Raw genomic sequence first — 26,876 nt, 5'->3', positions numbered from 1 at the left:
AAATTCAAGTATTTACTCTGAGCATTATAATAACTTACGCAAAATGGAAAAGGGGAAAATAGGAAAAGGTCGCGGAGCTACAGCAACAGCCCGTAACAAGACAGCAGAAGATATAATCGTCGATGAACCCGAAATGGCTAATGCTAGCGCAAATAAGATAGCAGCAGCAAGGACCCTCATTTCGTGAGGTGATGAAGGAGGAATTGCGCGAGGCGCTCACAGGCTTACGAGAGGAACTTCGAGAAGATGTAAGAAAATAACTAAATGAGTTCAAGAAGGACATTAACCAGAAACTGGAAGACAACAAATTACAACTTCACAGCATATCTACAAGAATGGGGGACTCAGAACATGGACAGATGGAACTCCGCAGTCAAGGAAATACTTGAACAGTCACTGAAAAGCCAACACGCACTACAGGCAAAAGTGACAGAACTCGAAGGTTTCTCACGTCGAAACATTAGACTTTATAACATAGTAGAGGGTGCAGAAAAAGACTCTGTGCCCAACTTCGTGGAGGGTCTATTCAAGGGCATACTTGAAGATGACACTGACCTGGGAATCGAGAGAGCACCCCGAGCTCTGGCCTCAAAACCCCCCAGCGGCGCCCCACCAAGATCCATAGTAGTACGGTTCCTAAAAGTCTCAGTCAAAGAGAAAGTCTTACATGCAACCTGGAAAAAGCCTGTTAACTTCCAAGGCCAACAAGTGTTCTTTGATCATGACTTCGCGGGAGAGATACTGAAAAGAAGGAAAGAATACACCACCATTAAGAAAGCACTTAAGGGGAGGGTATTCGCTTCCAAACACCATACCCGGCAAAAATGCGGGTATTTCTGGAAAATGGCCCAGTTACATCCGAGCATGCAGACGAGGCGGCTGAGGACCTGAAGTCAAAGGGCTTCCCAGTGGAAGGCGACATCACCAGCGGAAAGACTCGAGCAAGCTCTCCCATGGATCATTGTTGACAAGCAGGGTCATGGAGAAAGAGGGAAACCATCTCGGCGAGAGGACGTTCGCATCCGAGAGCGACTCGGGCATTTCCAACGGGAAGATGTAAGACACTGAATCGGATTTAACAGAATTAATAGTTACCGCGAGCTGTTAAGACTTTGGGTTGTTACGGTTGACATTACAATAGGTCAAATATATCCCCTATTTTCCCCCAATGCTGAACAAGGGTGAGTAGCCAAAAGCATGTGTTCTTTACGAACACACTAAGTAGCGTCACGTTAATAACATATATATTAGCTAAGGAGTAATGACACATTGGCAACGGGGCGACAGAAGGGCACATCAAGGGGAGGATTCATGATATGCACGCATGACCGATATACTTTTCACTTGTAATTAACCAATGTGTATAAGCGACGAAATAGGTGCCCTTATTATTTTCGGTTCCACCAGGTCTTGTTTGTGTCTACGTCACGCATTTTCATATCTGAGCGAGGGGCCCATCCTGTGGACAGGCTCATCCCCTCATACCGCAGAGGCAAGAGACAGTCATGACATGGGAGTCCAAATACCAAAGTATTTTCCCACTTTGGTTTACTTTATTATCGTTCTTGATTTTTCGTAAATTTTTAGGTTCATGATAAGCAGGCAGATATGGTGCACAGGTTTTTAAAAATTTATATCGATGCATCATGGGAAATTTAAGGTCATAAGTCTCAATGTAAACGGACTGAGAGATGACATCAAGAGAAGTAAGGTAATAGCAAAGATGAAAACGGGAGAGAGTTGACATACTTATTCTGTCAGGAAACTCACTGAAATACTGAAACTCAAGAAAATGGGATATAGGAACTCTTTTTTTTCTTTCTTACAAAATGGGTAGAAGGGGAGTTGCAATCTTGATCCCAAATTCAGTTAATTTTGAGTTTATGTCAGAAATAAAAGACAACGAGGGTAGATTTATACTTGTTAAATGTAAACTGGATAACAAGGAAGTTACATTATTTAATAATGCCAAGACTTCAGGGAGTGACATGGTCTTCTACAGGAGTTGGCATTATTTAATGTATATACGCACCCCCAGGGAGTGACATGGTCTTCTACAGGAAGTTACATTATTTAATGTATACGCACCCCAGGGGAGTGATACATGGTCTTCTACAGGAAGTTACATTATTTAATGTATACGCACTTCAGGAGTGACATGGTTCTACAGGAAGTTACATTATTTAATGTATACACCCCAGGAGTAAATATGATCTTCTACAGGAAGTTACATTATTTAATGTATACGCACTCCTGTGAGTGGATGGTTGTCTTCTACAGGAAGTTACATTATTTATCGTATACGCACTTCAGGGAGTGACATGATCTTCTACAGGAAGTCATATTTGTTTAATGTATACTCACCCCCAGGGAGTGACATGGTCTTCTACGGGAGAAGGTGTTTGATTTAATTGCCACAGAAACCACTGGCAATCTGATCTGTGGAGGACTTTAACACAATTTAAACTCCAAAATTGACAGCACAATCCAAAATAGGAAAATGAGCCTCGTTGCCAAAAAAGGTAAATAGGATACTGCAGGATCTAGGACTGCTCAATGTATGTGTAACGAGTCTCCTCCTCTTCTTCCGAGAGAGGGGAGGCGAAACGGATCAGAGGACCAATACGCGGCGTGGTAATTTTCCATGGTACTTTTTAATGCTATCAGGTACACATGAACAAACTAACAAAACAAAAAATGTGAAAACCTCAAATTACAGTCCTATCTGGTGCACCACAGAGACAGGAAACAATCACCCACAACACACAGTGAAACTTAGCCACCCAAGTACATGATTCTCAATCAGAGACAACTAATGACACCTGCCTCTGATTGAGAACCATACTAGGCCGAAACATAGAAATTCCCAAAACCTAGACAAACAAACATAGACTGCCCCACCCAACTCACGCCCTGACCATACTAACTAAACACAAAACACAGAAAATAAAGGTCAGAACGTGACAGTACCCCCCCAAAGGTGCGGACTCGGCCGCAAACCTTGACCTTATAGGGGAGGGTCTGGTGGGCGTCTGTCCGCGGTGGCGGTTCTGGCGCTGACGCGGACCCCACTTCACCCTTGTCTTTGTCCGCCTTATTTTCCCGCCTCCGTGGCTTTCACTCATGGCAACCCTCTCAATGACCCCACTGGGGCTGCGATTTTCCCCAGCCCGTGCCCAGGGTCCCTCTCCGTTCAGTATCTGCTCCCCATGTCCAGGAGTCCTGTGATGGTGGCCTCTGTTGTTGATGCTGCTGCTGCTGTCGTCGCTGTCCTTTACCACGCGGGCTTGGTCCGATTGTGGTGGGTGATTCTGTAACGGGAGTTTCCTCCTCTTCTTCCGGAGGAGAGGCGAAACGGATCAGAGGACCAATACGCGGCGTGGTAATTTTCCATGGTACTTTTAATGCTATCAGGTACATGAACAAACTAACAAAACAAAAAAATGTGAAAACTCAAATTACAGTCCTATCTGGTGCACACACAGAGACAGGAAACAATCACCCACAAACACACAGTGAAACCCAGGCCACTAGCAGATTCTCAATCAGAGACAACTAATGACACCTGCCTCTGATTGAGAACCATACTAGGCCGGAAAACATAGAAATTCCCAAAACCTAGACAAACAAACATAGACTGCCCACCCAACTCACGCCCTGACCATACTAACTAAACACAAAACACAGAAAATAAAGGTCAGAACGTGACAGTATGGCGTGACACCCACAAGACCGATAAGGAATATACTTTTTACTCAGCCCGCCACACTGAATACTCCAGGTTAGACTACTTTTTTATGTACAGTGCAGATAGACACAGGCTTAAGGATTGTATGATCGGGCAGATCGACTTATGAGATCAGATCATAATGGAGTTTACCTAACTCTACACCTTGATAGCAAACCAAGAAGTACTATATGGAGACTTAATACAAGCATGCTGAATGATCCAGCATTCAAGGAATCAATAAAGACAGAATTGAACATCTATCTGGAGAATAATGATAATGGGGAAGTATCTCCTGCTATATTGTGGGATGCAGCTAAGGCGGTTATGAGAGGGAAGATCATAGCCACATCATCTCTCTCAAGAAAAAAAGATTAGCACAGAAACTGCTGAAATTACAGGAAACCCTAAGAAACGTAGAACCATCTCATAGTCAATACAAAGACCCTTTTATATTATGAGAGATTCAAAAGACAAACAGGAAATTGACCAGATTTATAGAGAAGGTTCCTGAAACAATGATATTATGAAGCAGGCTCAAAGACAACCAAATTATTAGCATGGAGACTCAGGAAACAACAAGCACAGAATACCATTTTCAAAATAAAGACCCCAAAACAAAAAAGATCACATGCAAATGAGATGAAATACAGAATGTATTTGAATCATATTACACAAATCTGTACAAGCAATCAGAGAAGGCAGATGTACAGACAATAGAGCACTTTTTGAACTCACTTGATCTCCCCTCAATTGGGACAGAGCAAGATGATAGACTAACTTTAGAAATATCCACAGAAGAAATTAATAAAGCAATATCTCTAGAAAAAGTCAACAAGTCTCCAGGTACTGATGGCTTACCTTCAGAATGGTTCAAGACCTTCAGAGAACAATTAGCACCTCTACTTAAGGCCTGTTTTAACTGGACTCTGAGGGAGGGGGGTCTCCTACTGTCATGGAGAGAGGCCATCATATCAGTAATCCCAAAAGAGGGTAAAGATAAGAAAGAATGCAGTTGTCACGTCCTGACCTTAGTTCCTTTTTTATGTCTCTATTTTAGGTTGGTCAGGGCGTGAGTTGGGGTGGGCATTCTATGTTTTGTTCTATGTTTGTATTTCTATGTGTTTGGCCTGGCATGGTTCCCAATCAGAGGCAGCTGTCAATCGTTGTCTCTGATTGAGAACCATACTTAGGCAGCCTGGTTTCGCCCTTGAGTTGTGGGTAGTTGTTTTCTGTTTCGTATCTGTACCAGACAGAACTGCTTCGGTTTCGTTTGTTCACGTTGTTGTTTTTGTATTTTCAGTGTTCTATTAAAATAATTATGAACACGTACCACGCTGCACCTTGGTCCTCACCTTCCACCTACGACGACCGTTACAGCAGTTCATATAGACCTATCGCAATTCTTAACACAGATTCTAAACTATATGCATCAATAATAGCCAAAAGAATAGAGAACATAATCCCAGAATTGATTGACGGAGATCAAACTGGTTTCATACAAAATAGGCAGACACAGGACAATATAAGGAGAACACTACATGTCATGGACCACATTACTCAGAATAAGATAAGTGCAATATTAATCAGCCTCGATGCAGAAAAAAGCATTTGATTCAGTGGGATGGGATTACCTATTCCAATTCATGGAATGATTTGGTTTCAACAAAGAAGTGATACAGTGCATCAAAACACTGTATTCATGTCCGACCGCTAGAATAAAGATAAATGGACATTTGACACGAACGATAAAATTAGAGTGAGGGGCAAGACAAGGATGTAATCTTTCACCCGCACTCTTCTCCTTGTACCTTGAACCATTAGCACAGGCAATAAGACAGGACCCAACCTTAGAGGGAATAACAATAAGAGGCAGGGAACATAAGATATGCATGTATGCTGATGACGTTCTGTTATTCCTTAAAGACCCAGGGTCAAGTGTACCTAGATTGATGGATGTTTACAAACATTTGGAACATATTCAGGGTATGTGCTTAACGTACACAAGACCCAAGCCCTAGTATATAATTATACCCCACATGAAGAGCTGAAGAGTAGGTATATCTTCACCTGGACCTCTTCATCCATTAAATATCTGGGAGTAAATTTACCAAAAGATACACCCAAACTTTACACCCAAACTTTGCATGAATTACGATCACATTAACAAGAAAATATATGATGACCTAGACAGGTGGAATTCACTTCCCTTAGTTCTTAGTAGTAGAATTGAAACAATCAAAATGAACATCCTGCCAAGGTTACTGTATTTGTTCCAATCACTGCCCATAGAAATCCTGCCTAAACAGTTTAGGAAATGGGATAAACGGATATCATGGTTTATCAGGAACAGTAGGAGACCAAGAACTAGATATACAACATTACAGTTACCAAAAAACTGTGGGGGTATGGCCTTACCAAACCTAAAAGATTATTATGTGTCAGCCCAATTGAGACCTCTGGTGTGTTGGTGCAATTCAGAATACGAATCCAAATGGAAAGACATCAAGACTACTTTGACAGAGAGATAACCATACAGTCAGTACTGGGAAATAAGGACATGGTAAAATAAATATACAATAGACAAAATCAGTGGATTAATTTCTCTCTGAAGAGATGGTTTAGGGTAGTTAAGCAAAATAATTTAGATACGTGAGTTGGTCCGCATATGACCCCAGCTTCATCCCTGCAACTCAGGACAGCAGGGTTAAACAATGGACGCAGAAAGGCATCACATCATTCAGTACAATTATAAGGAATGGGAACCTAGATAACTTCCAGGAACTAAGTTTAAAAAAAACATGGCTTGGATAAACAAGATTTTTACAGATACCTACAAGTTCGACACTATTTCTTAAGGGAGATAAAAGTGACTGACCCTCGAGCACCTCCAAAATTAATCCAAGTATTCACTAACGCATGCAACTTGGGGAGTAACAAAAAAACTATTTAAAATCTCTACTTGGGTATTCAATCCTCAAAGAAACATTCTACAAACTAAATAAAAAATAAATGGGAGGAGGAACTTAACATTGAAATAACTGATGAAACGTGGTTGAACATATTAGAGACTCAACAAAGCTCCACCAACTCAAGGTCATGGAGAGAATTCTGTTGGAAGAATGTTATACGTTTCTTCATAACACCTAAACTGAAATCAAAACAGACTGGCTCACTACACCCTTGTTGGAGAGAATGCGGTCTATTGAGGGTGGACCAATCTCATATCTTTTGGACTTGCCCTGCAATCGAAACTGACTGGGGAGAAATAAGATCTAACATTGGAAAAATAATGGGATTTGACATAGAACAAACATTCATTTCTTTGTACATGGGTGAAATACCTGATAACTTACACTTGAAGGTCCTACTGGCAGCCAGTAAAAAGGCTATCACTAGGAAATGGCTACAAAAAGACCCTCCCACAGTGACACAATGGATAGACATTGTAGAAGAAATACACCACATGGCGCGTATGACCTTTGCTTTAAGAACTCAACAGGAGAGAGGTCAAGAATACTGGGAAAATGGGTTTCATACTTGGAAAAGGTCTAATTCAAAGATGTCAATGTAACTAATATGATGATGAAGGTATGAAGTGCACTGTAACTGCCAGATATTTTTTGAAATATTTTATTTGACTTTATTTTTCTTTCTTTGTGTTCCTACAATAAAAACAAAGTATAAAAAGAAAAAAAGAAAGTATTCAGACCCCTTCCCTTTTTCCACATTTTGTTACGTTACAGCCTTAATCTAAAATGGATTAGGTATTTCGTTTTTCTCACCAATCTACACACAATACCCCAAAATGAGAAAACGGAAAAAGTTTTTTTAGAAATGTTTGCATATTAATTACAAATAAAAAACAGAAATACCTTATTTACATACAGTACCAGTCAAAGGTTTGGGCACACCTACTCATTCAAGGATTTTTCTTAATTTGTACTATTTTCTACATTGTAGAGTAATAGTGAAGACCTCGCCTCCCGAGTGGTGCAGTGGTCTAAGGTACTGCAACGCAGTGCTAGCTGTGCCAGTAAGAGATTCTGGATTAAAGTCCAGGCTCAGTCGCAGCCGGCCGCGACCGGGAGACCCATGGGGCGGTGCACAAATGGCCCAGCGTTGTCCGGGTTAGGGGAGGGTTGTACAGTCACCAGGTGTACTGTGTTTCCTTTGACACATTGGTGCGGCTGGCTTCCGGGTTAAGTGGGCATTGTGTCAAGATGCAGTGTGAATTGGTTGGGTTGTGTTTTGGAGGACGCACGGCTCTCTACCTTTGCCTCTCCCGAGTCTGTACGGGAGTTGCAGCGATGAGACAAGACTGTAACTACCAATTGGATACCATGAAATTGGGGAGAAAAAAGGGTAAAAACATTGTTATAAAATAACCAACTAATAAATTCTAAAAAACTATGAAATAAACACATATGGAGTTGTGTAGTAACCAAAAAATTGTTCAACAAATCTAAATATATTTTAGATTCTTACAGACAGATTATTTAACTTATAATTCACTGTATCACAATTCCAGTGGGTCAGAAGATTAGATACACTAAGTTGCCTGTGCCTTTAAACCGCTTGGAAAATTCCAGAAAATTATGTCATGGCTTTAGAAGCTTCTGATAGGCTAATTGACATCATTTGAGTCAATTGGAGGTGTACCTGTGGATGTATTTCAGGGCCTACCTTCAAACTCAGTGCCTCTTTGCTTGACATCATGGGAAAATCTATAGAAATCAGACAAGACATCAGAAATAAAATTGTAGACCTCCACAAGTCTCGTTCATCCTTGGGAGCAATTTCCAAATGACTGAAGGTACCACGTTCATCTGTACAAACAATAGTATGCAAGTGTAAAGACCATGGGACCACGCAGCCGTCATACCGCTCAGGAAGGAGACGCGTTCTGTCGCCTAGAAATTAACGTACTTTGGTGAGAAAAGTGCAAATCATTCCCAGAACAACAGCAAAGGACCTTGTGAAGATGCTGGAGGAAACAGGTACAAAATTATCTATATTCACAGTAAAACGAGTCCCATATGATAACCTGTAAGGCCGCTCAGCAAGGAAGAAGCCACTGTTCCAAAACTGCCATAAAAAAGCCAGACTACAGTTTGCAACTGCACATGGGGACAAATATCATACTTTTAAACTAAAAATAGAACTGTTTGGCCATAATGACCATCGTTATGTTTGGAGGAAAAAGGGGGATGCTTGCCAGCTGAAGAATTACTATCCCATCCGTGAAGCACGGGGGTGGCAGCATCATGTTGTGGGGGTGCTTTGCTGCAGGAGGGACTGGTGCACTTCACAAAATAGGAAGGAAAATTATGTGGATATATTGACGCAACATCTCAAGACATCAGTCAGGAAGTTACAGCTTGGTCGCAAATGGGTCTTCCAAATGGACAAGCATACTTCCAAAGTTGTGGCAAAATGGCTTAAGGACAACAAAGTCAAGGTATTGGAGTGGACATCACAAAGCCCTGACCTCAATCCCATAGAAAATGCGTGGGCAGAACTGAAAAAGTGTGTGCGAGCAAGGAGGCCGACAAACCTGACTCAATTACACCAGCTCTGTCAGGAGGAATGGGCCGAAATTCACTCAACTTATTGTGGGAAGCTTGTGGAAGGCTACCCAAAACGTTTGACTCAAGTTAAACAATTTAAAGGCAATGCTACCAAATACTACTTGAGTGTATGTAAACTTCTGACCCACTAGGAATGTGATGAAAGAAATAAAAGATGAAATAAATCATTCTCTCTACTATTATTCTGACATTTCACATTCTTAAAATAAAGTCGTGATCCTATTTGACATAAGACAGGGAATTTTTACTAGGATTAAATGTCAGGAATTGTGAAGAACTGAGTTTAAATATATTTGGTGTAAGGTGTATGTAAACTTCTGACTTCAACTGTATGTAAATGTGATATTCCAGTTTAATATTTTTTTATACATTTGCCAAAAACCTTTTTTTGCTTTGTCATTAAGTGGTATTGTGTGTAGATTGATGAGGATTTAAAAAAAAAATTTTTTAGAATAAGGCTGTAACGTAACAAAATGTGGAAAAAGTCAGGAGGTCTGAAAACTCTCCGAATGCATTGTATGTGTGTGGATAACCTCCATACCAAAAATCTGAAACAAAAGCGATGAACCAAGCAGAATGAGTTATTCACCCCAGCTTTGCTCTTTAAGATGACTCCCACACATCTGAACTGCTGCCAATTTTATATGAGTCTACTTGAAGATCCCAACAATATCCCCTCACACAGAGACAGTATTGTTCCCTGCACCATCTACACTCACAAAGCAAGAAGCGACTCAGATCCAATATCACAACGACGTTCGGTACATCAATAGCGTAGGAGGAAACTGGAACGGTCTCTTTTTGTAAATACACTGGAGGGTGGTAATAATAATAATAATAATCAAAAATGACATTGGTTTAGCCAGCAAGCACTTCACATAGTGTTATTGGCTGGTACAGATATAGCTTTGCATCATGGGGCCCGCCGGTCTCCTTATATTAACAGAATTTACCCACTATTATTGCCTGTGAGAGATTACACCAGATATTTCAATAATCTATCCACCTTGTTACATTCTAGACCCCTTTTCAGTCTCCACTCTATCCCACTCTAAGTCTCAGATAGAGAGATATGATTTGATCTCCGGCATGCAGTATTCTTTATGTCAGCACAGGTAATTGTCTTGTTCATTAGTGGCATCTGTGTGCAGTCTTTATTAGAGGTTGACCGATTATGATTTTTCAATGCCGATACCGATTATTGGAGGACCCCCCAAAAAAAAGACGATACCGATTAATCGGACGATTTTAAAAATGTATTTGTAATAATGACAATTACAACAATACTGAATGAACACTTATTTTAATATAATGCATCAATAAAATCAATTTAGCCTCAAATAAACAATGAAACATGTTCAATTTGGTTTAAATAATGCAAAAACAAAGTGTTGGAGAAGAAAGTAAAAGTGCAATATGTATGAAAGCTAATGTTTAAGTTCCTTGCTCAGAACATGAGAACATATGAAAGCTGGTGGTTCCTTTTAACATGAGTCTTCAATGTTCCCAGGTAAGAAGTTTTAGGTTGTAGTTATTATATGAATTATAGGACTATTTCTCTCTATACGATTTGTTTTCATATACCTTTGACTATTGGATGTTCTTATAGGCACTTTAGTATTGCCAGTGTAATAGTATAGCTTCCGTACCTCTCCTCGCTCCTTCCTGGGCTCGAACCAGGAACACAACGACAACAGCCACCCTCGAAGCAGCGTTACCCATGCAGAGCAAGGGGAAAAACTACTCCAAGTCTCAGAGCGAGTGACGTTTGAAACGCTATTAGCGTGCACCCCGCTAACTAGCTAGGCATTTCACATCACATCGTTACACCAGCCTAATCTCGGGAGTTGATAGGCTTGAAGTCATAAACAGCAGAGCTGCTGGCAAAACGCACGGAAGTGCTGTTTGAATGAATGCTTATGAGACTGCTGGTGCCTAACATCGCTCAGTCAGACTGCTCTATCAAATCATAGACATAATTATAACATAATAACACACAGAAATGTGAGCCTTAGGTCATTAATATGGTCGAATCCGGAAACTATCATCTTGAAAACAAGACGTTTATTCTTTCAGTGAAACGGGTGGCATCCATCAGTCTAAATATTCCTGTTACATTGCACAACCTTCAATGTTATCTCATAATTACATACAATTCTGGCAAATTAGTTCGCAATGAGCCAGGCAGCCCAAACTGTTGCATATACCCTGACTCTGAATGCAATGAATGCAAGAGAAGTGACACAATTTCAATTGGTTAATATTGCCTGCTAACCTGGATTTCTTTTAGCTAAATATGCAGGTTTAAAAATATATACTTCTGTGTATTGATTTTAAGAAAGGCATTGGTGTTTATGGTTAGGTACACGTTGGAGCAACGACAGTCCTTTTTCGCGAATGCGCACTGCATCGATTATATGCAACGCAGGACACGCTAGATAAACTAGTAATATCATCAACCATGTGTAGTTATAACTAGTGATTATGATTGATTAAGTTTATTGCTAGCTAGCAACTTACCTTGGCTTCTTACTGCATTCGCGTAACAGGCAGGCTCCTCGTGAGCAGGTGGTTAGAGCGTTGGACTCGTTAACTGTAAGGTTGCATGATTGAATCCCTGAGCTGACAAGGTAAAAATCTGTCGTTCCGCCCCTGAACAAGGCAGTTAACCCACCGTTCCTAGGCCGTCATTGAAAATAAGAATGTGTTCTTAACTAACTTGCCTAGTTAAATCAAGATTAAATAAAGGTGTAAAAAATATATAAATAAAAATAGACAAAAATCGGATTCCAAAATTACCGGTTTCCGATTGTTATGAAAACTTGAAATCGGCCCTAATTAATCAGCAATTCCGATTAATCAGTCGACCTCTAGTCTTTATGAGCTTCCTATTCAATGATGTACTGTGAAGAGATAGACATTTGGTCCTCCTGTCTCTTCTCAGCAGGGCTTGGGATATAGCCTCAGGCACCTAGGTTTCTAGGAGTGTACTGTTTAGTATACAGTACACTCCTAGAAAAAAAGGGTTCTATCGCTTGATTCATATATGGAACCCCTAAAAGTTCTATATAGTACTCGCTTATAGGGTTCTTTGATTAGAACCCTAGAAGTTCTTCTTCACTGAACCAAAATGGTTCCATGTAGAAACCTGCATGGTGCCATTTATGATGGCTACTGCTATTAAATATACTGAACAAAAATATAAACGTAACATGCAACAATTTCAATGATTTTATTGAGTTACAGTTCATATAAGGAAATCAGTCAATTGAAATAAAATCATTAGGCCCTAATCTATGGATTTCACATGACTGGGCAGCGACGCAGCCATGGATGGGAGGGGAGGGCATAGGAGGGCATAGGTCCACCCACTTTGGAGCCAGGCCCACCCACTAGGAGCCAGGCCCAGCCAATCAGAATGGGTTTTCCCCACAAAAGTTATTTATGACAGACAGAAATACTCCTCAGATTAATCAGCTGTCCGGGTGACGGGTCTCAGATGATCCTGCAGGTGATCTGCGGTTGTGAGGCCAGTTGGACGTACTGCCAAATTCTCTAAAATGACGTTGAAGGCGGCTTATGGTAGAGAAATTAACATAAAATTATCTGGCGACATCTCTGGTGGACATTGCTGCAGTCAGCATGCCAATTACACATCCTCTCAAAACTTGAGACATCTGTGGTATTTTGTTTTGTGACAAAATTGCACATTTTAGCGTGGCCTTTTATTGTCCCCAGCACAAGGTACACCTTTGTAAGGATCATTTTGTTTAATCAACTTCTTGATATGCCACTCCTGTCAGGTGGATGGATTATCTTGGCAAAGAAGAAATGCTCACTAACAGGGATGTAAACAAATTTGTGCACACCATTTTCGAAAAATGAGCATTTTGTGAGTATATAACATTTCTGGGATCTTTTATTTAGCTCATGAAACATGGGGCCAAATCAACTCAAATCAAATCAAATTTTATTTGTCACATACACATGGTTAGCAGATGTTAGTGTGAGTGTAGCGAAATGCTTGTGCTTCTAGTTCCGACAATGCAGTAATAACCAACAAGTAATCTAGCTAACAATTCCAAAACTACTACCTTATACACACAAGTGTAAAGGGCTAAAAATATGTACATAAAGATATATGAATGGATGATGGTACAGAACGGCATAGGCAAGATACAGTAGATGGTATTGAGTGCAGTATATACATATGAGATGAGTATGTAAACAAAGTGGCATAGTTAAAGTGGCTAGTGATACATGTATTACATAAGGATGCAGTAGATGATATAGAGTACAGTATATACGTATACATATGAGATGAATAATGTAGGGTATGTAAACATTATATTAGGTAGCATTGTTTAAAGTGGCTAGTGATACTTTACATGTTGCGTTTATATTTTTGTTCAGTATAGTAATATTTTTTTGCTAAGAATATACTGTAATTTTATAAACAATTCAATATTGGACTAAAGAATACCAGCACAGCATAGGCATCTCTTTGTTTGAATGATGGCCCATGTCAACTCTGGCTGACCTCTTTACAATACAATAGAACTTTATCCATTAGTCACAGCGAACAAAGAAAATGTGACTTCTGCTCAGTTCCCAACCCCCCCAAACAGCAGACCTCACACATACAGTTGCAGCGCCCCTGGATGGAGAGCATGTTGTGGGGTTAAGGGCCTTGCACAAGTGCCCAACGGTTGGGTAATGTTAAGAGAATGTGAACCCAACAGCCCTCCAATTATCAGATCAATTCTGCCCGCTTTTCCAGCGTCCGGACCAGTATTCAAACCAGCCACCTTTCAGCCACAGGTCCAACTCCTTAGCCGCTGGGCTACCTACCATAAGTACTGTACATAAGTACATATGTTGCTGGTTCCAGAGAAAAAATAAATAATGAGTAAAAACACAAGTTAATCTTCAGAAATAAGCATGAGTTAATCTGCCAAAACGAAATCAAAATGCTATGCAAACATACACGTATAATTACTATAATGTTGAGGAACATCTTACTGATATGCGGTTGTCAGCAGCAGCCGAAAGACAAATGATAGTTCTGGGGTTACTGCCAGATTGAGCAAAACATAGAGTAACGTAATCATTAACTAGGCTATTCTCAGTCAGCAACAGTCTTCTACTGGCTTCATGAAACATAGTCCCCTCAATTGACTCCACACTGAAATAAAAGTAACCATTAGCTCATTTCCAATGTCAAGCTGGGTCTCTAGCTCTATTTGGCATATCCTATAATAAAAAGTATGTTTATTTGAAAGAGTTGGCTGGCGAGCTTGTAAAGAGGCAAATTAAAGTAGCCTAGCTTTCTGTTTACTAAGCTAACGTAAGCTAGCTAACGTTAGCTAGCTAACAAACAAACAAACAAGCTCAAATTTTAATAAAATATACATTCTTTTTCTAGCCTGTAGTTTATTATATGACTTTGGCTTCATATATTTCAATTAAATGATCAACTTTGCTTTCCTTAATATGTTGAGCAATAATCCAGCCAATTTGCCACACCTGTGGGAAGCATTGGAGTTAACATGGGCCAGCATCCCTGTGGAATGCTTTTAACACCTTGTAGAGTTCATGCCCCAACGAATTGAGGCTGTTCTGATGGCAAAGGGGGTGCAACTCAATATTTTGTTCCTAATATTTTGCACACTCAGTGGTAGAACCCCTTTTTTTTTAAATCTGTGATTTTATTAAACACATTATTTCCTCTTGCTTTTAGCTAGCACTTTGTTTTAAACAGCACAGGTTTGTATCAGTGGAGTACCATGCTAAGTGAATTTTATAAAAATAGTGAAGCATTTAAAAAGCTATCCTTCATAGCTAAAACTATACTAAATATATTCCTGTCACCAAATAATTGATTAAAACACACTGTTTTTCAATGAAGGTCTACAATAGCCTGAACATGACTCTGTAGGGTAGCACCATGGTGTAACTAGAGGAAGCTAGCTTCCATTGACTTCAATACAAAACCTAGGAGGCTCATCGTTCTCACCCACTTCCATAGACTTACAGTAATTATGACAACTCCTGGAGGACATCCTCCAACCTACCAGAGCTCTTGCAGCATGAACTGATATGTTGTCCACCCAATCAAATGATCAGATAATAAATATAGTACCGAAAGAATAAGCTACAGCTAGCCCTGCAGTGCATCAAATGTGGTAAGTAGTTGACTCAAAAAGAAAGACAATAGTTAAACAGTTTTGAACAAATGTATTTCTTCAAATATGAAGGAGCGAGCAGGAGCTATATTTACGTTCTACTTTCACTATCTTAGTTAGCTGGCGATGGCTATCCAACAGTGGAACTCTTCCAAGTCAAGGTAAGCTTTTGGTTTGACTAATTTATTGCAAACTGGGCCCACTGGTGTGACTGCTAATTGCTTTACTGACTGTACTGCATGATTGTAGCGGGTTTACTATATTAGCTATGTTGACTATGACATTACTTTAGATAATATGGTGACAAAGATGTAGTTGTTAAGAAATTAAAGTTTGGCTTGGAAGGGGTTTTATTTGACTGTTCACAGACAGCTGATGTGTTGTGCATTGAAGTCCATAAGCGAAGGGAACAGGTGAGAGGAGGAGAGCGTGTAGCTGCGAGTTGGAAAACAACAAGCTGTTTGTATCTGGCTATGAAAGTGAGCTGTTTACGTGAAATCAGGGATGTATTCATTCCGTCGATTCTGTTGAAAAACGTATAGGGAAAATTTAAGTATCATGTACTTGCCTAAATCTAGGAGAGTTCATCTCAGCCTATGCCTCCCTCCAGTCCTCGACTTCTTGGCACTGACGGAAACATGGATCACCACAGATAACACTGCTACTCCTACTGCTCTCTCCTCGTCCGCCCACGTGTTCTCGCACACCCCGAGAGCTTCTGGTCAGCGGGGTGGTGGCACCAGGATCCTCATCTCTCCCAAGTGGTCATTCTCTCTTTCTCCCCTCACCCATCTGTCTATCGCCTCCTTTGAATTCCATGCTGTCACAGTTACCAGCCCTTTCAAGCTTAACATCCTTATCATTTATCGCCCTCCAGGTTCCCTCGGAGAGTTCATCAATGAGCTTGATACCTTGATAAGCTCCTTTCCTGAGGACGGCTCACCTCTCACAGTGCTGGGCGACTTTAACATCCCCACGTCTACCTTTGACTCATTCCTCTCTGCCTCCTTCTTTCCACTCCTCTCCTCTTTTGACCTCACCCTCTCACCTTCCCCCCTACTCACAAGGCAGGCAATACGCTCGACCTCATCTTTACTAGATGCTGTTCTTCCACTAACCTCATTGCAACTCCCTCCAAGTCTCCGACCACTACCTTGTATCCTTTTCCCTCTCGCTCTCATCTAACACCTCCCACACTGCCCCTACTCGCGCCGTCCCAACCTTCGCTCCCTCCCCCGCTACTCTCTCCTCTTCCATCCTATCATCTCTTCCCTCTGCTCATACCTTCTCCAACCTATCTCCTGATTCTGCCTCCTCAACCCCTCCTCTCCTCCCTTTCTGCATCTTTTGACTCTCTATGTCCCCTATCCTCCAGGCCGGCGCGGTCCTCCCCTCCCGCCCCGTGGCTCGACGACTCATTGCGAGCTCACAGAACAGGGCTCCGGGCAGCTGAGCGGAAAAGGAGGAAAAACTCGCCTCCCTGCGGACCTGGCATCCTTTCACTCCCTCCTCTCTACATTTTCCTCCTCTGTCTCTGCTGCTAAAGCCATTTTCTACCACTCTAAATTCCAAGCATCTGCCTCTAACCCTAGGAAGCTCTTTGCCACCTTCTCCTCACTCCTGAATCCTCCTCCCCCCCCCCCTCCTCCCTCTCTGCAGACGACTTCGTCAACCATTTTGAAAAGAAGGTCGACGACATCCGATCCTCGTTTGCTAAGTCAAACGGCACCGCTGGTTCTGCTCACATTGCCCTACCCTGTGCTCTGACCTCTTTCTCCCCTCTCTCCCCAGATGAAATCTCGCGTCTTGTGACGGCCGGCCGCCCAACAACCTGCCCGCTTGACCCTATCCCCTCCTCTCTTCTCCAGACCATTTCCGGAGACCTCCTCCCTTACCTCACCTCGCTCATCAACTCATCCCTGACCGCTGGCTACGTCCCTTCCGTCCTCAAGAGAGCGAGAGTTGCAACCCTTCTGAAAAAACCTACACTCAATCCCTCCGATGTCAACAACTACAGACCAGTATCCCTTCTTTCTTTTCTCTCCAAAACTCTTGAACGTGCCGTCCTTGGCCAGCTCTCCCGCTATCTCTCTCTGAATGACCTTCTTGATCCAAATCAGTCAGGTTTCAAGACTAGTCATTCAACTGAGACTGCTCTTCTCTGTATCACGGAGGCGCTCCGCACCGCTAAAGCTAACTCTCTCTCCTCTGCTCTCATCCTTCTAGACCTATCGGCTGCCTTCGATACTGTGAACCATCAGATCCTCCTCTCCACCCTCTCCGAGTTGGGCATCTCCGGCGCGGCCCACGCTTGGATTGCGTCCTACCTGACAGGTCGCTCCTACCAGGTGGCGTGGCGAGAATCTGTCTCCTCACCACGCGCTCTCACCACTGGTGTCCCCCAGGGCTCTGTTCTAGGCCCTCTCCTATTCTCGCTATACACCAAGTCACTTGGCTCTGTCATAACCTCACATGGTCTCTCCTATCATTGCTATGCAGACGACACACAATTAATCTTCTCCTTTCCCCTTCTGATGACCAGGTGGCGAATCGCATCTCTGCATGTCTGGCAGACATATCAGTGTGGATGACGGATCACCACCTCAAGCTGAACCTCGGCAAGACGGAGCTGCTCTTCCTCCCGGGGAAGGACTGTCCGTTCCATGATCTCGCCATCACGGTTGACAACTCCATTGTGTCCTCCTCCCAGAGCGCTAAGAACCTTGGCGTGATCCTGGACAACACCCTGTCGCACTTGTCATCTCCCGTCTGGATTACTGCAACTCGCTGTTGGCTGGGCTCCCTGCCTGTGCCATTAAACCCCTACAACTCATCCAGAACGCCGCAGCCCGTCTGGTGTTCAACCTTCCCAAGTTCTCTCACGTCACCCCGCTCCTCCGCTCTCTCCACTGGCTTCCAGTTGAAGCTCGCATCCACTACAAGACCATGGTGCTTGCCTACGGAGCTGTGAGGGGAACGGCACCTCAGTACCTCCAGGCTCTGATCAGGCCCTACACCCAAACAAGGGCACTGCGTTCATCCACCTCTGGCCTGCTCGCCTCCCTACCACTGAGGAAGTACAGTTCCCGCTCAGCCCAGTCAAAACTGTTGCTGCTCTGGCCCCCAATGGTGGAACAAACTCCCTCACGACGCCAGGACAGCGGAGTCAATCACCACCTTCCGGAGACACCTGAAACCCCACCTCTTTAAGGAATACCTAGGATAGGATAAGTAATCCTTCTCACCCCCTGTAAGATTTAGATGCACTATTTTAAAGTGACTATTCTACTGGATGTTATAAGGTGAATGCACCAATTTGTAAGTCGCTCTGGATAAGAGCGTCTGCTAAATGACTTAAATGTAAATGTAATCTATCGATGTTGCATTGAACTGCGTGAATGCTCATTTAAAAAAAAAAATGCGCCGACCGCCAATAATTTGTATGAACCTTGCTGTTTGTCACTCAGACCTGGCAACAATGTTGCAAAATATGACATGATCTTCTACCCTGCCTTAGAGAGATAAATGGCTAGTTTGACAGTTTTATGACCAGGTGAAATATGGATATAAATGTCAATGTAAAATAGCTGAAACAAAATTAAAAGGTTTCATAGAGTTTTATGTGACTGGGTTAGCTTTAGCTGTTTTCTTAAATCCCCATTACACTCTGGGGTTGGGATTAGGGCTGTGGCAGTCGTGACATTTTGTCAGCCGTGACTGTCATTCAAATAACTGACTTAATTGACTTAATAAACATAAACACATTTAGCATCTCTGGCTTCCAAACACAGCCTACAAGCCACATTTTAAAAGTTTCATAAAGTCATTTAATATATCACAATAAATCCATAAGTTTAGCCAGGTTTGAAGAAACATTATGATATGATGAAATGGAGCCTATTTCATGGAGTCCTTATGTTAGGCCTGATCTAGCCATGCCATATGGCTGTGGCATACACTAGTTCATTCACCAGACAAGATTTGCTTCCAATTCCCATGGCATTATTTTATAGACTATTGTTTTACAGTAAGAAGAATACAATTGAACATAGCTGACTAAAATAGACAGGATATTTCTCCCCAAACGATTTTCGAAGGAGAGCATGTGTTTCGAGGGGAGAGTGCTCATGCGGCTATTGTGTTGAGGGTTTAACAAACAGGTCCTCCTATATGCCTAATTTAGAGTTATTTATGCAACGTTAGTTGCGATACAAAAGTTAGGCTATATGTTTTGATTTCTAATACATTCTAAGGCTGCATGATGCAACGAATGGTGATTGGAAAAGTCGCATGAAAGGGAAGTGCTCTTTATTTCTTGCACAGGCTGCAGACACTTCATCAATCTCTCATTCACAATTTGACAAGCACTTAATAATATTCTCATGCAGTATTCTCAATTTAATCTAGTCTTTACATAGGCTATATTAATAGGCTATAGGCCTATGTGTGGAATGATTTTTTGATTTAGAATGCCCCACAGAAAAAGGAATCCATAGCCTGCACTCCAATAGCGAATGGAGGTTATGTGCAGTTACGTTTTTAATAAGCCACTTACTTTTACTTTTGATAATTAAGTATATTTCAAACCAAATACTTTTACTCAAGTAGAATTTGACTGGGTGACTTTTACTTGAGTCATTTTCTATTAAGGTATTGTTTCTTTTACTCAAGTGTGACAAATGGGTACTTTTTCCACCATTGGTCAAATCTCTGTTTTCACATGTGATTGCGCAATGACTGTGCTTATAAGAACACATTTCACTAGGCTCTAGTCTATGGGCTCTCCAACCATGTTCCAGCAGTCTTGGACCTATAGGCTACATTTGGAGTTATTTGGCCACTTCAGTTGTGATTAGCGATGTACCGATATGACATTTTTGGCCGACATCAGGCCTTCATGGTCAAATTGGTGCAAAGAAACTTCTACTAAAGGACACAGATAAGATGAGACATGTTTGGGTCAAGAAACAAGAGCAATGGACATTAGACCGGTGGATATCTGTCCTTTGATCTGATGAGTTCAAATTTGAGATTTTTGGTTCCAACCACTTTGTCTTTGTGAGATGCAGAGTAGGTGAACTGATGAACATCACATGTGTGGTTCCCAACGTGAAACATGGAGATGGTGTGGGGGTGATTTGCTGGTGACACTGTCAGTGATTTATGTAGAATTCAAGGCACACTTAACCAGCATTGCTACCAGAGCATTCTGCAGTGATACGCCATCCTGTCTGGTTTGCTTTAGAGGGACTTTCATTTGTTTTTCAACAGGACAATGACCCAAAACACACCGCCAGGCTGAAATGGTTTAGGATGAGTTGGACCGCAGAGTGAAGGAAAAGCAGCCAATAAGTGCTCAGTATATGTGGGAACTCCTTCAAGACTGTTGGAAAAGCATTCCTCATGAAGCTGGTTGAGAGAATGCCAAGAGTGTGCCAAGCTGTCAAGGCTACTTGGAAGATTCTAAAATATTTTTTTGATTTAAGACTTTTACATGTTAAATGATTCCATATGTGCTATTTCATAGTTTTGATGTCTTCACTGTTTGTCTACAAAGCAGAAAATACAAAAAGTAAAGAAAAACCCTTGAATGAGTAGGTGGTCAAACTTTTTGACTGGTGTCAAATATATATGTATATATCTCTCCATTTTTCAGGATCCTGTCTTTCAAAGATAATTCGGAAAAATCCCAAATAACTTCACAGATCTTCGTTGTAAAGGGTTTAAACAATGTTTCCCATGCTTGTTCAATGAACCATAAACAATTAATGAACATGCACCTATGGAACGTTCATTAAGACACTAACAGCTTACAGACGGTAGGCAAATAAGGTCACAGTTATGCAAGTTTAGGACACTGAAGGGGCCCTTCTACTGACTCTGAAAACACAAAAGAAAGATCCACAGGGTCCCTGCTCATCTTTGTGAATGTTTCTTAGGCATGCTGCAAGGATGCGTGATGGCTGCAAGGAGGCATGAGGACTGCAGATGTGGCCAGGGCAATAAATTGCCATGTCCGTACTGTAAGATGCCTAAGACAGCACTACAAGGAGACAAGACGGATAGCTGATCATCCTCGCAGTGGCAGACCACGTGTAACAACACCTGCACAGGATCGGTATATCTGAACATCACACCTCCGGACAGGTACAGGATGGCAACAACAACTGCCTGAGTTACACCAGGAATACACAATCCCTCCATCAGTGCTCAGACTGTCCACAACAGGCTGAGAGAGGCTGGACTGAGGGCTTGTAGGCCTGTTGTAAGGCAGGTCCTCACCAGACATCACCGGCAACAACGTCGCCTATGGGCACAAACCCATCATCGCTGGACCAGACAGGACTGGAAAAAAGTGCTTTTCACTGACGAGTCACATATTTGTCTCACCAGGGTGATGGTTGGATTTGCGTTTGTCGTCGAAGGAATGAGCGTTACACCGAGGCCTGTACTCTGGAGCAGGATCGATTTGGAGGTGGAGGGTCCATCATGGTCTGGGGTGGTGTGTCACAGCATCATCGGATTGAGCTTGTTGTCATTGCAGGAAATCTCAACACTGTGCGTTACAGGAAGACATCCTCCTCCCTCATGTGGTATCCTTCCTGCAGGCTCATCCTGACATGACCCTCCAGCATGACAATGCCATCAGCCATACTGATGGCATTGTCGTCATTTCCGGTCACAACTTGCAGGCTTGTTTTCGAGTTGCTGTGCGTTTTGTTGCCAACCTATTTTGCTACCTGACAACTTTACGGTTTTCACTTTTTAATTACCGTTCATATATTTATTTATTTTTCCTCAACATTTTCACTCCGGACGCTTTATCTGGACACGGTTCGTCAGGACCTCCAACAGCCGAAGCTAAGTAGTAACATTAACATGATGCCTTCTAATTGTAGTCGCTGTACGCCTTACGGCGAGGATAGCTGTGCTACAAGCCCAGCTTCAGATGCAATCGTTAGGCAAGGGTAATTTCAGTGTAGGAAAGGATGAAACCGCGTCTGTGCCACCAGTAAGTACAGATAGTAGTATAAATCCCCTGGCACAGTCCCCGCAGCGTGTCGCTCATTCAGCCGACAGAAACTTTCAACCGGTTTTCCCCATTAAGCAGCTGGTCGGAGTCAGAGGCCGAGTCTTCTCTGGTCTCTACTCCTCCCGTTACGGGGTCTGAGACGCCGAAGCTTCCCACCATTAGCTCTGACAAATTGAAAACTCTAGTCATTGGCGACTCCATTACCCGCAGTATTAGACTTAAAACGAATCATTCAGAGATCATACACTGTTTACCAGGGGGCAGGGCTACCGACGTTAAGGCTAATCTGAAGATGGTGCTGGCTAAAGCTAAAACTGGCGAGTGTAGAGAGTATAGAGATATTGTTATCCACGTCGGCACCAACAATCTTAGGATGAAACAGTCAGAGATCACCAAGCGCAACATAGCTTCTGCGTGCATATCAGCTAGAAAGATGTGTCGGCATCGAGTAATTGTCTCTGGCCCCCTCCCAGTTAGGGGGAGTGATGAGCTCTACAGCAGAGTCTCACAACTTAATCACTGGTTGAAAACTGTTTTCTGCCCCTCCCAAAAGATAGAATTTGTAGATAACTGGCCCTCTTTCTGGGACTCGCCCACAAACAGGACCAAGCCTGACCTGCTGAGGAGTGACGGACTCCATCCTAGCTGGATGGGTGCTCTCATCTTATCTATGAACATAGACAGGGCACTAACTGCCCTAGCTCCACAATGAAATAGGGTGCAGTCCATGCAGCAGGCTATTAGCCAGCCTGCCAGCATAGTGGAGTCTGCCACTAGCACAGTCAGTGTAGTCAGCTCAGCTATCACCATTGAGACCGTGTCTGTGCCTCGACCTAGGTTGGGCAAAACTAAACATGGCGGTGTTCGCCTTAGCAATCTCACTAGGATAAAGACCACCTCCATTCCTGTCATTACTGAAAGCGATCATGATACCTCACATCTCAAAATAGGGCTACTTAATGTTAGATCCCTTACTTCAAAGGCAGTTATAGTCAATGAACTAATCACTGATCATAATCTTGATGTGATTGGCCTGACTGAAACATGGCTTAAGCCTGATGAATTTACTGTTTTAAATGAGGCCTCACCTCCTGGCTACACTAGTGACCATATCCCCGTGCATCCCGCAAGGGCGGAGGTGTTGCTAACATTTACGATAGCAAATTTCAATTTACAAAAAAATAAATGACGTTTTTCGTCTTTTGAGCTTCTAGTCATGAAATCTATGCAGCCTACTCAATCACTTTTTATAGCTACTGTTTACAGGCCTCCTGGGCCATATACAGCGTTTCTCACTGAGTTCCCTGAATTCCTATCGGACCTTGTAGTCATAGCAGATAATATTCTAATCTTTGGTGACTTTAATATTCACATGGAAAAGTCCACAGACCCACTCCAAAAGGCTTTCGGAGCCATCATCGACTCAGTGGGTTTTGTCCAACATGTCTCTGGACCCACTCACTGTCACAGTCATACGCTGGACCTAGTTTTGTCCCATGGAATAAATGTTGTGGATCTTAATGTTTTCCTCATAATCCTGTAACTTCCGGCGCCGACTGAGATGGCCGCCCGCTTCGCGTTCTAGGAAACTATGCAGTTTTTAGTTTTTTTAAGTGTTATTTCTTACATTAGTACCCCAGGTCATCTTAGGTTTCATTACATACTACTACATACAGTCCAGAAGAACTACTGAATATAAGATCAGCATCAACTCACCATCAGTACGACCAAGAATATGTTTTCCGCGACGCGGATCCTGTGTTCTGCCTTACAAACAGGACAACGGAATGGATCGCATGCAGCGACCCAAGGAAACGACTCCGAAAAAGAGGGAAACGAGGCGGTGTTCTGGTCAGACTCGAAAAAGGACACATCGCGCACCACTTCCCAGCATTCTTCTTGCCAATGTCCAGTCTCTCGACAACAAGGTTGACGAAATCCGAGCAAGGGTGGCATTCCAGAGGGACATCAGAGACTGCAACGTTCTCTGCTTCACGGAAACATGGCTTACTGGGAAGACGCTATCCAGGGCGGTGCAGCCAACGGGTTTCTCCACGCATCGCGCCGACAGAAACATACATCTCTCTGGTAAGAAGAGTGGCGGGGCGTATGCCTCATGACTAACGGGACATGGTGTGATGAAGGAAACATACAGGAACTCAAATCCTTCTGTTCACCTGATTTAGAATTCCTCACAATCAAATGTAGACCGCATTATCTTCCAAGAGAATTCTCTTCGATTATAATCACAGCCGTATATATCCCCCCCAAGCAGACACATCGGTGGCTCTGAACGAACTCTATTTAACTCTTTGCAAACTGGAAACCATTTATCCGGAGGCTGCATTCATTGTAGCTGGGGATTTTAACAAAGCTAATCTGAAAACAAGACTCCCTAAATTTTATCAGCATATCGATTGCGCAACCAGGGGTGGTAAAAACCTTGGATCATTGTTACTCTATAAGGCATATAAGGCCCTGCCCCGCCCCCTTTCGGGAAAGCTGACCACGACTCCATTTTGCTGATCCCTGCCTACAGGCAGAAGCTAAACAAGAGGCTCCCGCTGAGGTCTGTCCAACGCTGGTCAGACCAAGCTGACTCTACACTCCAAGACTGCTTCCATCACGTGGACTGGGACATGTTTCGTATTAAGCGTCAGATGGAAATATTGACGAATACGCTGATTCGGTGTGCGAGTTCATTAGAACGTGCGTCGAAGATGTCGTTCCCATAGCAACGATAAAAACATTCCCAAACCAGAAACCGTGGATTGATGGCAGCATTCGCGTGAAACTGAAAGCACGAACCACTGCTTTTAATCAGGGCAAGGTGTCTGGTAACATGTCCGAATATAAACAAGCTAAGCGTCAGTACAGAGACAAAGTGGAATCTCAATTCAATGGCTCAGACACAAGAGGCATGTGGCAGGGTCTACAGTCAATCACGGACTACAAGAAGAAACCCAGCCCAGTCACGGACCAGGATGTCTTGCTCCCAGGCAGACTAAATAACTTTTTGCCCGCTTTGAGGACAATACATTGCCACTGACACGGCCTGCAACGAAAACATGCGGTCTCTCCTTCACTGCAGCCGAGGTGAGTAAGACATTTAAACGTGTTAACCCTCGCAAGGCTGCAGGCCCAGACGGCATCCCCAGCCGCGCCTCAGAGCATGCACAGACCAGCTGGCCGGTGTGTTTACGGACATATTCAATCAATCCCTATACCAGTCTGCTGTTCCCACATGCTTCAAGAGGGCCACCATTGTTCCTGTTCCCAAGAAAGCTAAGGTAACTGAGCTAAACGACTACCGCCCGTAGCACTCACTTCCGTCATCATGAAGTGCTTTGAGAGACTAGTCAAGGACCATATCACCTCCACCCTACCTGACACCCTAGACCCACTCCAATTTGCTTACCGCCCAAATAGGTCCACAGACGATGCAATCTCAACCACACTGCACACTGCCCTAACCCACCTGGACAAGAGGAATACCTATGTGAGAATGCTGTTCATCGACTACAGCTCGGCATTCAACACCATAGTACCCTCCAAGCTCGTCATCAAGCTCGAGACCCTGGGTCTCGACCCCGCCCTGTGCAACTGGGTACTGGACTTCCTGACGGGCCGCCCCCAGGTGGTGAGGGTAGGCAACAACATCTCTTCCCGCTGATCCTCAACACGGGGCCCCACAAGGGTGCGTTCTGAGCCCTCTCCTGTACTCCCTGTTCACCCATGACTGCGTGGCCACGCACGCTCCAACTCAATCATCAAGTTTGCGGACGACACAACAGTGGTAGGCTTGATTACCAACAACGACGAGACGGCCTACAGGGAGGAGGTGAGGGCCCTCGGAGTGTGGTGTCAGGAAAATAACCTCACACTCAACGTCAACAAAACTAAGGAGATGATTGTGGACTTCAGGAAACAGCAGAGGGAACACCCCCTATCCACATCGATGGAACAGTAGTGGAGAGGGTAGCTAGTTTTAAGTTCCTTGGCATACACATCACAGACAAACTGAATTGGTCCACTCACACTGACAGCGTCGTGAAGAAGGCGCAGCAGCGCTCTTCAACCTCAGGAGGCTGAAGAAATTCGGCTTGTCACCAAAAGCACTCACAAACTTCTACAGATGCACAATCGAGAGCATCCTGGCGGGCTGTATCACCGCCTGGTACGGCAACTGCTCCGCCCTCAACCGTAAGGCTCTCCAGAGGGTAGTGAGGACTGCACAACGCATCACCGGGGGCAGACTACCTGCCCTCCAGGACACCTACACCACCCGATGTTACAGGAAGGCCATAAAGATCATCAAGGACATCAACCACCTGAACCAC

At 43.1% G+C, this 26,876-nt stretch overlaps 1 long non-coding RNA gene across 1 annotated transcript; it reads right to left on the bottom strand.

Annotated features, from left to right (window-relative positions):
• Positions 1-2,635: 2,635 nt before the first annotated feature.
• On the bottom strand, positions 2,636-3,528 carry LOC127906898 (uncharacterized). The gene is made up of 2 exons (XR_008063057.1): positions 3,454-3,528; positions 2,636-2,707 (listed from the first exon to the last, which is right to left on the bottom strand). It is a non-coding gene; the product is annotated as an uncharacterized LOC127906898 (long non-coding RNA).
• Between the last annotated feature and the right edge of the window lie 23,348 nt (positions 3,529-26,876).

Source organism: Oncorhynchus keta, chromosome 13 (assembly GCF_023373465.1).
Source record: "Oncorhynchus keta strain PuntledgeMale-10-30-2019 chromosome 13, Oket_V2, whole genome shotgun sequence".
In the NCBI taxonomy this organism is placed as follows: domain Eukaryota; kingdom Metazoa; phylum Chordata; class Actinopteri; order Salmoniformes; family Salmonidae; genus Oncorhynchus; species Oncorhynchus keta.
Note: the sequence above shows the minus strand (reverse complement) of the source record. Positions and strands in the feature narration are given on the sequence as shown.